Source organism: Bombina bombina, chromosome 7 (assembly GCF_027579735.1).
Source record: "Bombina bombina isolate aBomBom1 chromosome 7, aBomBom1.pri, whole genome shotgun sequence".
NCBI lineage: Eukaryota > Metazoa > Chordata > Amphibia > Anura > Bombinatoridae > Bombina > Bombina bombina.
The window spans coordinates 192,791,363-192,807,218 of record NC_069505.1 but is presented as its reverse complement, the minus strand read 5'-3'; the positions used below and the strand labels follow the sequence as shown (position 1 = coordinate 192,807,218).

Here is a 15,856-nt window from a genome sequence, read left to right as displayed (position 1 = left end):
TGTTCAGTCTATACTAGTCACCTGCCCCATACAACAATCTGTCACTGTTCAGTCTTTACTAGTCACCTGTGCCATACGTCTGTCACTGCTCTGTCTATACTAGTCACCTCTCCCATACGTCTGTCACTGCTCTGTCTATACTAGTCACCTCTTCCATACAGAAAGTCTGTCACTGCTCAGTCTTTACTAGTCAACTGCCCCATAAAACAATCTGTCACTGCTCAGTCTATACTAGTCATCTACCCCATACAACAAGTCTGTCACTGCTCAGTCTTTACTAGTCACCTGCCCCATACAACAATCTGTCACTGCTCAGTCTTTACTAGTCACCTGCCCCATGCAACGATTTGTCACTGCTCAGTCTTTACTAGTCACCTGCCCCATACAATAATCTGTCACTGCTCAGTCTATACTAGTCACCTGCCCCATGCAACGATTTGTCACTGCTCAGTCTTTACTAGTCACCTGCCCCATACAAGAATCTGTCACTGCTCAGTCTATACTAGTCACCTGCCCCATACAACAAGTCTGTCACTGCTCAGTCTTTACTAGTCACCTGCCCTATACAACAATCTGTCACTGCTCAGTCTTTACTAGTCACCTGCCCCATACGTCTGTCACTGCTCAGTCTTTACTAGTCACCTGCCCCATAAAACGATCTGTCACTGCTCAGTCTATACTAATCACCTGCCCCATACAACAATCTGTCACTGCTCAGTCTATACTAGTCACCTGCCCCATACAACACATCTGTCACTGCTCAGTCTTTACTAGTCACCTGCCCCATATGTCTGTCACTGCTCAGTCTTTACTAGTCACCTGCCCCATACAACAATCTGTCACTGCTCAGTCTTTACTAGTCACCTGCCCCATACAACAAGTCTGTGTCTGCTCAGTCTTTACTAGTCACCTACCCCATATGTCTGTCACTGCTCAGTCTTTACTAGTCACCTGCCCTATACAACAATCTGTCACTGCTCAGTCTTTACTAGTAACCTGTCCTATACAACAATCTGTCACTGCTCAATCTATACTAGTCACCTGCCCCATACGTCTGTCACTGCTCAGTCATTACTAGTCATCTGCCCCATACAACAATCTGTCACTACTCAGTCTTTACTAGTCACCTGCCCCATACAAAAATTTGTCACTGCTCAGTCTATACTAGTCACCTGCCCCATACGTCTGTCACTGCTTAGTCTTTACTAGTCACCTGTCCCATATGTCTGTCACTGCTCAGTCTATACTTGTCACCTGCCCCATACAGCAAGTCTGACGCTGCTCAGTCTATACTAGTCACATGCCCCATACAACAATCTGTCACTGCTCAGTCTATACTTGTCACCTGCCCCATACAGAAAGTCTGTCGCTGCTCAGTCTATACTAGTCACCTGCCCCATACTGTTACAACAATCTGTCACTGCTCAGTCTTTAATAGTCACCTGCCGTATACAACAATCTTTCACTGCTCAGTCTATACTAGTCAGCTGCTCCATACAACAATCTGTCACTGCTCAGTCTATACTAGTCAGCTGCCCATACGTCTGTCACTGCTCAATCTTTACTAGTCACCTGCCCCATACAACAATCTGTCACTGCTCAGTCTATACTAGTCACCTGCCCCATACAACAATCTGTCACTGCTCAGTCTATACTAGTCACCTGCCCCATACAACAATCTGTCACTGCTCAGTCTATACTAGTCACCTGCCCCATACAACAATCTGCCACTGCTCAGTCTATACTAGTCACCTGTCCCATACAACAATCTGCCACTGTTCAGTCTTTACTAGTCACCTGCCCCATACAACAATCTGCCACTGCTCAGTCTATACTAGTCACCTGCCCCATACAACAATCTGCCACTGCTCAGTCTATACTAGTCACCTGTCCCATACAACAATCTGCCACTGCTCAGTCTATACTAGTCACCTGCCCCATACAACAATCTGCCACTGTTCAGTCTTTACTAGTCACCTGTCCCATACAACAATCTGCCACTGTTCAGTCTTTACTAGTCACCGGTCCCATACGTCTGTCACTGCTCAGTCTTTTCTAGTAACCTGCCCCATACGTCTGTCACTGTTCAGTCTTTACTAGTCACCTGTCCCATACAACAATCTGCCACTGTTCAGTCTTTACTAGTCACCGGTCCCATACGTCTGTCACTGCTCAGTCTTTACTAGTCACCTGCCCCATACAAAAATATTTCACTGTTCAGTCTTTACTAGTCACCTGCCCCATACGTCTGTCACTGCTCAGTCTTTACTAGTCACCTGTCCCATACAACAATCTGCCACTGTTCAGTCTATACTAGTCACCTGCCCTATACAACAATCTGTCACTGCTCAGTCTATACTTGTCACCTGCCCCATACAACAATCTGTCACTGTTCAGTCTTTACTAGTCACCTGCCCCATACAACAATCTGTCACTGTTCAGTCTTTACTAGTCATCTGCCCCATACGTCTGTCACTGCTCAGTCTTTTCTAGTCACCTGCCCCATACGTCTGTCACTGCTCAGTCTTTACTAGTCACCTGCCCCATACAAAAATCTGTCACTGTTCAGTCTTTACTAGTCACCTGCCCCATACGTCTGTCACTGCTCAGTCTATACTAGTCACCTGCCCCATACAACAATCTGTCACTGCTCAGTCTTTACTAGTCACCTGCCCCATACAACAATCTGTCACTGCTCAGTCTATACTAGTCACCTGCCCCATAAAACAATCTGTCACTGCTCAGTCTATACTAGTCACCTGCCCCATACAACAATCTGTCACTGTTCAGTCTTTACTAGTCACCTGTGCCATACGTCTGTCACTGCTCTGTCTATACTAGTCACAACTCCCATACGTCTGTCACTGCTCTGTCTATACTAGTCACCTCTTCCATACAGAAAGTCTGTCACTGCTCAGTCTTTACTAGTCAACTGCCCCATAAAACAATCTGTCACTGCTCAGTCTATACTAGTCATCTACCCCATACAAGTCTGTCACTGCTCAGTCTTTACTAGTCACCTGCCCCATACAACAATCTGTCACTACTCAGTCTTTACTAGTCACCTGCCCCATGCAACGATTTGTCACTGCTCAGTCTTTACTAGTCACCTGCCCCATACAATAATCTGTCACTGCTCAGTCTATACTAGTCACCTGCCCCATGCAACGATTTGTCACTGCTCAGTCTTTACTAGTCACCTGCCCCATACAAGAATCTGTCACTGCTCAGTCTATACTAGTCACCTGCCCCATAAAACAAGTCTGTCACTGCTCAGTCTTTACTAGTCACCTGCCCTATACAACAATCTGTCACTGCTCAGTCTTTACTAGTCACTTGCCCCATACGTCTGTCACTGCTCAGTCTTTACTAGTCACCTGCCCCATGCAACGATCTGTCACTGCTCAGTCTATACTAATCACCTGCCCCATACAACAATCTGTCACTGCTCAGTCTATACTAGTCACCTGCCCCATACAACACATCTGTCACTGCTCAGTCTTTACTAGTCACCTGCCCCATATGTCTGTCACTGCTCAGTCTTTACTAGTCACCTGCCCCATACAACAATCTGTCACTGCTCAGTCTTTACTAGTCACCTGCCCCATACAACAAGTCTGTGTCTGCTCAGTCTTTACTAGTCACCTACCCCATATGTCTGTCACTGCTCAGTCTTTACTAGTCACCTGCCCTATACAACAATCTGTCACTGCTCAGTCTTTACTAGTAACCTGCCCTATACAACAATCTGTCACTGCTCAATCTATACTAGTCACCTGCCCCATACGTCTGTCACTGCTCAGTCATTACTAGTCATCTGCCCCATACAACAATCTGTCACTACTCAGTCTTTACTAGTCACCTGCCCCATACAAAAATTTGTCACTGCTCAGTCTATACTAGTCACCTGCCCCATACGTCTGTCACTGCTTAGTCTTTACTAGTCACCTGTCCCATATGTCTGTCACTGCTCAGTCTATACTTGTCACCTGCCCCATACAGCAAGTCTGACGCTGCTCAGTCTATACTAGTCACATGCCCCATACAACAATCTGTCACTGCTCAGTCTATACTTGTCACCTGCCCCATACAGAAAGTCTGTCGCTGCTCAGTCTATACTAGTCACCTGCCCCATACTGTTACAACAATCTGTCACTGCTCAGTCTTTAATAGTCATCTGCAGTATACAACAATCTTTCACTGCTCAGTCTATACTAGTCAGCTGCCCATACGTCTGTCACTGCTCAATCTTTACTAGTCGCCTGCCCCATACAACAATCTGTCACTGCTCAGTCTATACTAGTCACCTGCCCCATACAACAATCTGTCACTGCTCAGTCTATACTAGTCACCTGCCCCATACAACAATCTGTCACTGCTCAGTCTATACTGGTCACCTGCCCCATACAACAATCTGCCACTGCTCAGTCTATACTAGTCACCTGTCCCATACAACAATCTGCCACTGTTCAGTCTTTACTAGTCACCTGCCCCATACAACAATCTGCCACTGCTCAGTCTATACTAGTCACCTGCCCCATACAACAACCTGCCACTGCTCAGTCTATACTAGTCACCTGTCCCATACAACAATCTGCCACTGCTCAGTCTATACTAGTCACCTGCCCCATACAACAATCTGCCACTGTCCAGTCTTTACTAGTCACCTGTCCCATACAACAATCTGCCACTGTTCAGTCTTTACTAGTCACCGGTCCCATACGTCTGTCACTGCTCAGTCTTTTCTAGTCACCTGCCCCATACGTCTGTCACTGTTCAGTCTTTACTAGTCACCTGTCCCATAAAACAATCTGCCACTGTTCAGTCTTTACTAGTCACCGGTCCCATACGTCTGTCACTGCTCAGTCTTTACTAGTCACCTGCCCCATACAAAAATCTTTCACTGTTCAGTCTTTACTAGTCACCTGCCCCATATGTCTGTCACTGCTCAGTCTTTACTAGTCACCTGTCCCATACAACAATCTGCCACTGTTCAGTCTATACTAGTCACCTGCCCTATACAACAATCTGTCACTGCTCAGTCTATACTTGTCAACTGCCCCATACAACAATCTGTCACTGTTCAGTCTTTACTAGTCACCTGCCCCATACAACAATTTGTCACTGTTCAGTCTTTACTAGTCATCTGCCCCATACGTCTGTCACTGCTCAGTCTTTTCTAGTCACCTGCCCCATACGTCTGTCACTGCTCAGTCTTTACTAGTCACCTGCCCCATACAAAAATCTGTCACTGTTCAGTCTTTACTAGTCACCTGCCCCATACGTCTGTCACTGCTCAGTCTATACTAGTCACCTGCCCCATACAACAATCTGTCACTGCTCAGTCTTTACTAGTCACCTGCCCCATACAACAATCTGTCACTGCTCAGTCTATACTAGTCACCTGCCCCATACAACAATCTGTCACTGTTCAGTCTATACTAGTCACCTGCCCCATACAACAATCTGTCACTGCTCAGTCTATAATAGTCACCTGCCTCATACAACAATCTGTCACTGCTCAGTCTATACTAGTCACCTGCTCCATACAACAATCTGTCACTGCTCAGTCTATACTAGTCACCTGCCCCATACAACAATCTGTCACTGCTCAGTCTATAATAGTCAACTGCCCCATACAACAATCTGTCACTGTTCAGTCTTTACTAGTCACCTGCCCCATTCGTCTGTCACTGCTCAGTCTTTTCTAGTCACCTGCCCCATACGTCTGTCACTGCTCAGTCTTTACTAGTCACCTGCCCCATACAAAAATCTGTCACTGTTCAGTCTTTACTAGTCTCCTGCCCCATACGTCTGTCACTGCTCAGTCTTTACTAGTCACCTACCTCATACAACAAGTCTGTCACTGTTCAGTCTATACTAGTCACCTGTCCCATACGTCTGTCACTGCTCTGTCTATACTAGTCACCTGCCCCATACGTCTGTCACTGTTCAGTCTATACTAGTCACCTGCCCCATACAACAATCTGTCACTGTTCAGTCTTTACTAGTCACCTGTGCCATACGTCTGTCACTGCTCTGTCTATACTAGTCACCTCTCCCATACGTCTGTCACTGCTCTGTCTATACTAGTCACCTCTTCCATACAGAAAGTCTGTCACTGCTCAGTCTTTACTAGTCAACTGCCCCATAAAACAATCTGTCACTGCTCAGTCTATACTAGTCATCTACCCCATACAAGTCTGTCACTGCTCAGTCTTTACTAGTCACCTGCCCCATACAACAATCTGTCACTACTCAGTCTTTACTAGTCACCTGCCCCATGCAACGATTTGTCACTGCTCAGTCTTTACTAGTCACCTGCCCCATACAATAATCTGTCACTGCTCAGTCTATACTAGTCACCTGCCCCATGCAACGATTTGTCACTGCTCAGTCTTTACTAGTCACCTGCCCCATACAACAATCTGTCACTGCTCAGTCTATACTAGTCACCTGCCCCATACAACAAGTCTGTCACTGCTCAGTCTTTACTAGTCACCTGCCCTATACAACAATCTGTCACTGCTCAGTCTTTACTAGTCACCTGCCCCATACGTCTGTCACTGCTCAGTCTTTACTAGTCACCTGCCCCATCCAACGATCTGTCACTGCTCAGTCTATACTAATCACCTGCCCCATACAACAATCTGTCACTGCTCAGTCTATACTAGTCACCTGCCCCATATGTCTGTCACTGCTCAGTCTTTACTAGTCACCTGCCCCATACAACAATCTGTCACTGCTCAGTCTTTACTAGTCACCTGCCCCATACAACAAGTTTGTGTCTGCTCAGTCTTTACTAGTCACCTACCCCATATGTCTGTCACTGCTCAGTCTTTACTAGTCACCTGCTCTATACAACAATCTGTCACTGCTCAGTCTTTACTAGTAACCTGCCCTATACAACAATCTGTCACTGCTCAATCTATACTAGTCACCTGCCCCATACGTCTGTCACTGCTCAGTCATTACTAGTCATCTGCCCCATACAACAATCTGTCACTACTCAGTCTTTACTAGTCACCTGCCCCATACAAAAATTTGTCACTGCTCAGTCTATACTAGTCACCTGCCCCATACGTCTGTCACTGCTTAGTCTTTACTAGTCACCTGTCCCATATGTCTGTCACTGCTCAGTCTATACTTGTCACCTGCCCCATACAGCAAGTCTTACGCTGCTCAGTCTATACTAGTCACATGCCCCATACAACAATCTGTCACTGCTCAGTCTATACTTGTCACCTGCCCCATACAGAAAGTCCGTCGCTGCTCAGTCTATACTAGTCACCTGCCCCATACTGTTACAACAATCTGTCACTGCTCAGTCTTTAATAGTCACCTGCCGTATACAACAATCTTTCACTGCTCAGTCTATACTAGTCAGCTGCCCATACGTCTGTCACTGCTCAATCTTTACTAGTCACCTGCCCCATACAACAATCTGTCACTGCTCAGTCTATACTAGTCACCTGCCCCATACGTCTGTCACTGCTCAGTCTATACTAGTCACCTGCCTTATACAACAATCTGTCACTGCTCAGTCTATACTAGTCACCTGCCCCATACAACAATCTGTCACTGCTCAGTCTATACTAGTCACCTGCCCCATACAACAATCTGTCACTGTTCAGTCTTTACTAGTAACCTGTCCCATACGTCTGTCACTGCTCTGTCTATACTAGTCACCTCTCCCATACGTCTGTCACTGCTCTGTCTATACTAGTCACCTCTCCCATACAGAAAGTCTGTCACTGCTCAGTCTTTACTAGTCACCTGCCCCATACAAAAATCTGTCACTGTTCAGTCTTTACTAGTCACCTGCCCCATACGTCTGTCACTGCTCAGTCTATACTAGTCACCTGCCCCATGCAACAATCTGTCACTGCTCAGTCTTTACTAGTCACCTGCCCCATACAACAATCTGTCACTGCTCAGTCTATACTAGTCACCTGCCTCATACAACAATCTGTCACTGGTCAGTCTTTACTAGTCACCTGCCCCATACAACAATCTGTCACTGCTCAGTCTATACAAGTCACCTGCCCCATACAACAATCTGCCACTGCTCAGTCTATACTAGTCACCTGTCCCATACAACAATCTGTCACTGCTCAGTCTTTACTAGTCACCTGCCCCATGCAACGATCTGTCACTGCTCAGTCTATACTAATCACCTGCCCCATACAACAATCTGTCACTGCTCATTCTATACTAGTCACCTGCCCCATACAACAATCTGTCACTGCTCAGTCTATACTAGTCACCTGCCCCATACAACAATCTGTCACTGCTCAGTATTTACTAGACACCTGCCCCATACAACAATCTGTCACTGCTCAGTCTTTACTAGTCACCTGCCCCATACGTCTGTCACTACTCAGTCTATACTAGTCACCTGTCCTATACAACAATCTGTCACTGCTCAGTCTTTACTAGTCACCTGCCCCATACAAAAATCTGCAACTGCTCAGTCTTTACTAGTCACCTGCCCCATACAACAATCTGTCACTGCTCAGTCTATACTAGTCACCTGCCCCATTCAACAATCTGTCACTGCTCAGTCTATACTAGTCACCTGCCCCATACAACAAGTCTGTCACTGCTCAATCTTTACTAGTCACCTGCCTGATACAACAATCTGTCACTGCTCAGTCTTTTCTAGTCACCTGCCCCATACATCTGTCACTGCTCAGTCTTTACTAGTCACCTGCCCCATACAACAATCTGTCACTGCTCAGTCTTTTCTAGTCACCTGCCCCATACAAAAATCTGTCACTGTTCAGTCTTTACTAGTCACCTGCCCCATACAACAATCTGTCACTGTTCAGTCTTTACTAGTCACCTGCCCCATACAACAATCTTTCACTGTTCAGTCTTTACTAGTCACATGCCCCATACAACAATCTGTCACTGTTCAGTCTTTACTAGTCACCTGTCCCATACGTCTGTCACTGCTCTGTCTATACTAGTCACCTCTCCCATACGTCTGTCACTGCTCAGTCTTTACTAGTCGCCTGCCCCATACAGAAAGTCTGTCACTGCTCAGTCCTTACTAGTCACCTGCCCCATACAACAATCTGTCACTGCTCAGTCTATACTAGTCATCTACCCCATACAACAATCTGTCACTGTTCAGTCTATACTAATCAACTACCCTATACAACAATCTGTCACTGCTCAGTCTTTACTAGTCACCTGCCCCATGCAACGATCTGTCACTGCTCAGTCTTTACTAGTCACCTGCCCCATACAACAATCTGTCACTGCTCAGTCTATACTAGTCACCTGCCCCATACAACAAGTCTGTCACTGCTCAGTCTTTACTAGTCACCTACCCATACGTCTGTCACTGCTCAGTCTTTACTAGTCACCTGCCCTATACAACAATCTGTCACTGCTCAGTCATTACTAGTCACCTGCCCCATACGTCTGTCACTGCTCAGTCTTTACTAGTCACCTGCCCCATGCAACGATCTGTCACTGCTCAGTCTTTACTAGTTACCTGCCCCATACAACAATCTGTCACTGCTCAGTCTGTACTAGTCACCTGCCCCACACAACACGTCTGTCACTGCTCAGTCTTTACTGATCACCTGCCCCATATGTCTGTCACTGCTCAGTCTTTACTAGTCACCTGCCCCATACAACAATCTGTGACTGCTCAGTCTTTACTAGTCACCTGCCCCATACAACAAGTCTGTCACTGCTCAGTCTTTACTAGTCACCTGCCCCATATGTCTGTCACTGCTCAGTCTTTACTAGTCACCTGCCCTATACAACAATCTGTCACTGCTCAGTCTTTACTAATCACCAGCCCCATGCAACAATCTGTCACTGCTCAGTCTTTACTAGTCACCTGCCCCATACAACAATCTGTCACTGCTCAGTCTATACTAGTCACCTGCCCCACACAACACGTCTGTCACTGCTCAGTCTTTACTAGTCACCTGCCCCATATGTCTGTCACTGCTCAATCTTTACTAGTCACCTGCCCCATACAACAATCTGTGACTGCTCAGTCTTTACTAGTCACCTGCCCCATACAACAAGTCTGTCACTGCTCAGTCTTTACTAGTCACCTGCCCCATATGTCTGTCACTGCTCAGTCTTTACTAGTCACCTGCCCCATACAACAAGTATGTCACTGCTCAGTCTATACTAGTCACCTGCCCCATACGTCTGTCACTGCTCAGTCATTACTAGTCATCTGCCCCATACAACAATCTGTCACTGCTCAGTCTTTACTAGTCATCTGCCCTATACAACAAACTGTCACTGCTCAGTCTATACTAGTCACCTGCCCCATACGTCTGTCACTGCTCAGTCATTACTAGTCATCGGCCCCATACAACAATCTGTCACTGCTCAGTCTTTACTAGTCACCTGCCCCATACAACAATCTGTCACTGCTCAGTCTATACTAGTCACCTGTCCCATATGTCTGTCACTGCTTAGTCTTTACTAGTCACCTGTACCATATGTCTGTCACTGCTCAGTCTATACTAGTCACCTGCCACATTCAACAATCTGTCACTGCTCAGTCTATACTTGTCACCTGCCCCATACAGCAAGTCTGTCGCTGCTCAGTCTATACTAGTCACCTGCCCCATACAACAATCTGTCACTGCTCAGTCTATACTTGTCACCTGCCCCATACAGAAAGTCTGTCACTGCTCAGTCTTTATTAGTCACCTGCCCCATACAGAAAGTCTGTCGCTGCTCAGTCTATACTAGTCACCTGCCCCATACTGTTACAACAATCTGTCACTGCTCAGTCTTTAATAGTCATCTGCCGTATACAACAATCTGTTAATGCTCAGTCTATACTAGTCACCTGCCCCATACAACAATCTGTCACTGCTCAGTCTATACTAGTCACCTCACCATACATCTGTCACTGTTCAGTCTTTACTAGTCACCTGCCCCATACAACAATCTGTCACTGCTCAGTCTATGCTAGTCACCTGCCATATACAACAATCTGTCACTGCTCAGTCTATACTAGTCACCTGCCCCATACAACAATCTGTCACTGCTCAGTCTATACTTGTCACCTGCCCCATACAACAATCTGTCACTGTTCAGTCTTTATTAGTCACCTGTCCCATACAACAATCTGTCACTGTTCAGTCATTACTAGTCACCGGTCCCATACGTCTGTCACTGCTCAGTCTTTACTAGTCACCTGTCCCATTCCTATGTAACTGCTCAGTCTTTACTAGTCACCTGCCCCATACAACAATCTGTCACTGTCCAGTCTTTACTAGTCACCTGTCCCATACGTCTGTCACTGCTCAGTCTTTACTAGTCACCTACCTCATACAACAAGTCTGTCACTGCTCATTCTTTACTAGTCACCTACCTCATACAACAAGTCTGTCACTTCTCAGTCTTTACTAGTCACCTCCCCATTCAACATGTCTGTTTCTGCTCAGTCTTTACTAGTCAGCTGCCCTATACAACAAGTCTGTCACTGCTCAGTCTTTACTAGTAACCTCCCCATTCAACAAGTCTGTTTCTGCTCCGTCTATACTAGTCACCTGTCCCATACGTCTGTCACTGCTCAGTCTCTACTAGTCACCTGCCCCATACATCTGTCACTGCTCAGTCTTTACTAGTCACCTGCCCTATACAACAATCTGTCACTGCTCAGTCTTTACTAGTCACTTGCCCTATGCAACAATCTGTAACTGCTCAGTCTTTACTAGTCACCTGCCCCATGCAACAATCTGTCACTGCTCAGTCTTTACTAGTCACCTACCCCATGCAACAATCTGTCACTGCTCAGTCTATACTAGTCACCTGTCCAATACGTCTGTCACTGCTCAGTCTATACTAGTCACCTGCCCCATACAACAATCTGTCACTGGTCAGTCTTTACTAGTCACCTGCCCCATACAACAAGTCCGTCACTGCTAAATCTTTACTGGTCACCTGCCTGATACAGCAAGTCTGTCACTGCTCAGTCTTTACTAGTCACCTCCCCATTCAACAAGTCTGTCACTGCTCAGTCTATACTAGTCACCTCCCCATTCAACAAGTCTGTCACTGCTCAGTCTTTACTAGTCACCTCCCCATACAACAAGTCTGTCACTGCTCAGTGTTTACTAGTCACCTACCTCATACAACAAGTCTGTCACTGTTCAGCCTTTACTAGTCACCTGCCCCATACAACAAGTCTGTCACTGCTTAGTCTTTACTAGTCACCTGCCCAATGCAACAATCTGTCACTGCTCAGTCTTTACTAGTCACCTCCCCATTCAACATGTCTGTTTCTGCTCAGTCTTTACTAGTCAGCTGCCCTATACAACAAGTCTGTCACTGCTCAGTCTTTACTAGTAACCTGCCCCATACAACAATCTGTCACTGTCCAGTCTATACTAGTCACCTGTCCCATACGTCTGTCACTGCTCAGTCTTTACTAGTCATTTACCTCATACAACAAGTCTGTCACTGCTCATTCTTTACTAGTCACCTACCTCATACAACAAGTCTGTCACTGCTCAGTCTTTACTAGTCACCTCCCCATTCAAAATGTCTGTTTCTGCTCAGTCTTTACTAGTCACCTGCCCCATACAACAAGTCTTTCACTGCTCAGTCTTTACTAGTCACCTCCCCATTCAACAAGTCTGTTTCTGCTCAGTTTATACTAGTCACCTGTCCCATACGTCTGTCACTGCTCAGTCTTTACTAGTCACCTGCCCTATACAACAATCTGTCACTGCTCAGTCTTTATTAGTCACCTGCCCCATGCAACAATCTGTCACTGCTCAGTCTTTACTAGTCACCTGCCCTATACAACAATCTGTCACTGCTCAGTCTTTACTAGTCACCTGGGCCATACAAGAAGTCTGTCACTGCTCAGTCTTTACTAGTCACCTGCCCCATACAACAAGTCTGTTACTACTCAGTCTTTACTAGTCACCTGGCCCATACAACAAGTCTGTCACTGCTCAGTCTTTACTAGTCACCTGGCCCATTCAAGAAGTTTGTCACTGCTCAGTCTTTACTAGTCACTTGGCCCAAACAAGAAGTCTGTCACTGCTCAGTCTTTACTAGTCATCTGCCCCATACAACACTCTGTCACTGCTCAGTCTTTACTAGTCACCTGCCCCATACAACACGTCTGTCACTGCTCAGTCTTTACTAGTCACCTGCCCCATACAACTGTCACTGCTTAGTCTTTACTAGTCACCTGTCCCATATGTCTGTCACTGCTCAGTCTATACTAGTCACCTGCCACAATCAACAATCTGTCACTGCTCAGTCTATACTTGTCACCTGCCCCATACAGCAAGTCTATCGCTGCTCAGTCTATACTAGTCACCTGCCCCATACAACAATCTGTCACTGCTCAGTCTATACTTGTCACCTGCCCCATACAGAAAGTCTGTCACTGCTCAGTCTTTACTAGTCACCTGCCTGATACAGCAAGTCTGTCACTGCTCAGTCTTTACTAGTCACCTGCCTGATACAGCAAGTCTGTCACTGCTCAGTCTATACTTGTCACCTGCCCCATGCAGCAAGTCTGTCGCTGCTCAGTCTATACTAGTCACCTGCCCCATAAAACAATCTGTCACTGCTCAGTCTATACTTGTCACCTGCCCCATACAGAAAGTCTGTCGCTGCTCAGTCTATACTAGTCACCTGCCCCATACTGTTACAACAATCTTTCACTGCTCAGTCTTTAATAGTCACCTGCCGTATACAACAATCTGTTACTGCTCAGTCTATACTAGTCACCTGCCCCATACAACAATTTGTCACTGCTCAGTCTATACTAGTCACCTCACCATATGTCTGTCACTGTTCAGTCTTTACTAGTCACCTGCCCCATACAACAATCTGTCACTGCTCAGTCTATACTAGTCACCTGCCATATACAACAATCTGTCACTGCTCAGTCTATACTAGTCACCTGCCCCATACAACAATCTGTCACTGCTCAGTCTATACTAGTCACCTGCCCCATACAACAATCTTTCACTGTTCAGTCTTTATTAGTCACCTGTCCCATACAACAATCTGTCACTGTTCAGTCATTACTAGTCACCGGTCCCATACGTCTGTCACTGCTCAGTCTTTACTAGTCACCTGCCCCATACAACAATCTGTCACTGTCCAGTCTTTACTAGTCACCTGTCCCATACGTCTGTCACTGCTCAGTCTTTACTAGTCACCTACCTCATACAACAAGTCTGTCACTGCTCATTCTTTACTAGTCACCTACCTCATACAACAAGTCTGTTTCTGCTCAGTCTATACTAGTCACCTGTCCCATACGTCTGTCACTGCTCAGTCTCTACTAGTCACCTGCCCTATACAACAATCTGTCACTGCTCAGTCTTTATTAGTCACCTGCCCCATGCAACAATCTGTCACTGCTCAGTCTATACTAGTCACCTGCCCCATACAGCAATCTGTCACTTCTCAGTCTTTACTAGTCACCTCCCCATTCAACATGTCTGTTTCTGCTCAGTCTTTATTAGTCACCTGCCCCATGCAACAATCTGTCACTGCTCAGTCTATACTAGTCACCTGCCCCATACAGCAATCTGTCACTTCTCAGTCTTTACTAGTCACCTGCCCCATACAACAAGTCTGTCACTGCTCAGTCTTTACTAGTAACCTCCCCATTCAACAAGTCTGTTTCTGCTCAGTCTATACTAGTCACCTGTCCCATACGTCTGTCACTGCTCAGTCTCTACTAGTCACCTGCCCTATACAACAATCTGTCACTGCTCAGTCTTTACTAGTCACCTGCCCCATGCAACAATCTGTCACTGCTCAGTCTATACTAGTCACCTGCCCCATACAACAATCTGTCACTGCTCAGTCTTTACTAGTCACCTGCCCCATACAACAAGTCTGTCACTGCTCAGTCTTTACTAGTCACCTGCCTGATACAGCAAGTCTGTCACTGCTCAGTCTTTACTAGTCACCTCCCCATTCAACATGTCTGTCACTGCTCAGTCTTTACTAGTCACCTCCCCATACAACAAGTCTGTCACTGCTCAGTCTTTACTAGTCACCTACCTCATACAACAAGTCTGTCACTGCTCAGTCTTTTCTAGTCACCTCCCCATTCAACAAGTCTGTCACTGCTCAGTCTATACTAGTCACCTGCCCCATACAGCAATCTGTCACTGCTCAGTCTATACTAGTCACCTGCCCCATACAACAATCTGTCACTGTTCAGTCTTTACTAGTCACCTGTCCCATACAACAATCCGTCACTGTTCAGTCATTACTAGTCACCGGTCCCATACGTCTGTCACTGCTCAGTCTTTACTAGTCACCTGCCCCATACGTCTGTAACTGCTCAGTCTTTACTAGTCACCTGCCCCATACAACAATCTGTCACTGTCCAGTCTATACTAGTCACCTGTCCCATATATCTGTCACTGCTCAGTCTTTACTAGTCACCTACCTCATACAACAAGTCTGTCACTGCTCATTCTTTACTAGTCACCTACCTCATACAACAAGTCTGTCACTGCTCAGTCTTTACTAGTCACCTCCCCATTCAAAATGTCTGTTTCTGCTCAGTCTTTACTAGTCACCTGCCCCATACAACAAGTCTGTCACTGCTCAGTCTTTACTAGTCACCTCCCCATTCAACAAGTCTGTTTCTGCTCAGTTTATACTAGTCACCTGTCCCATACGTCTGTCACTGCTCAGTCTTTACTAGTCACCTGCCCTATACAACAATCTGTCACTGCTCAGTCTTTATTAGTCACCTGCCCCATGCAACAATCTGTCACTGCTCAGTCTTTACTAATCACCTGCCCTATACAACAATCTGTCACTGCTCAGTCTATACTAGTCATCTACCCGATACAACAAGTCTGTC

At 46.1% G+C, this 15,856-nt stretch overlaps 1 protein-coding gene across 1 annotated transcript in view; it reads right to left on the bottom strand.

The window, feature by feature from the left end:
* The window catches only part of PAMR1 (peptidase domain containing associated with muscle regeneration 1), a 262,966-nt gene that overhangs the window by 244,572 nt on the left and 2,538 nt on the right, over window positions 1–15,856 (bottom strand). The gene's annotated exons all lie outside the window — the stretch shown is intronic.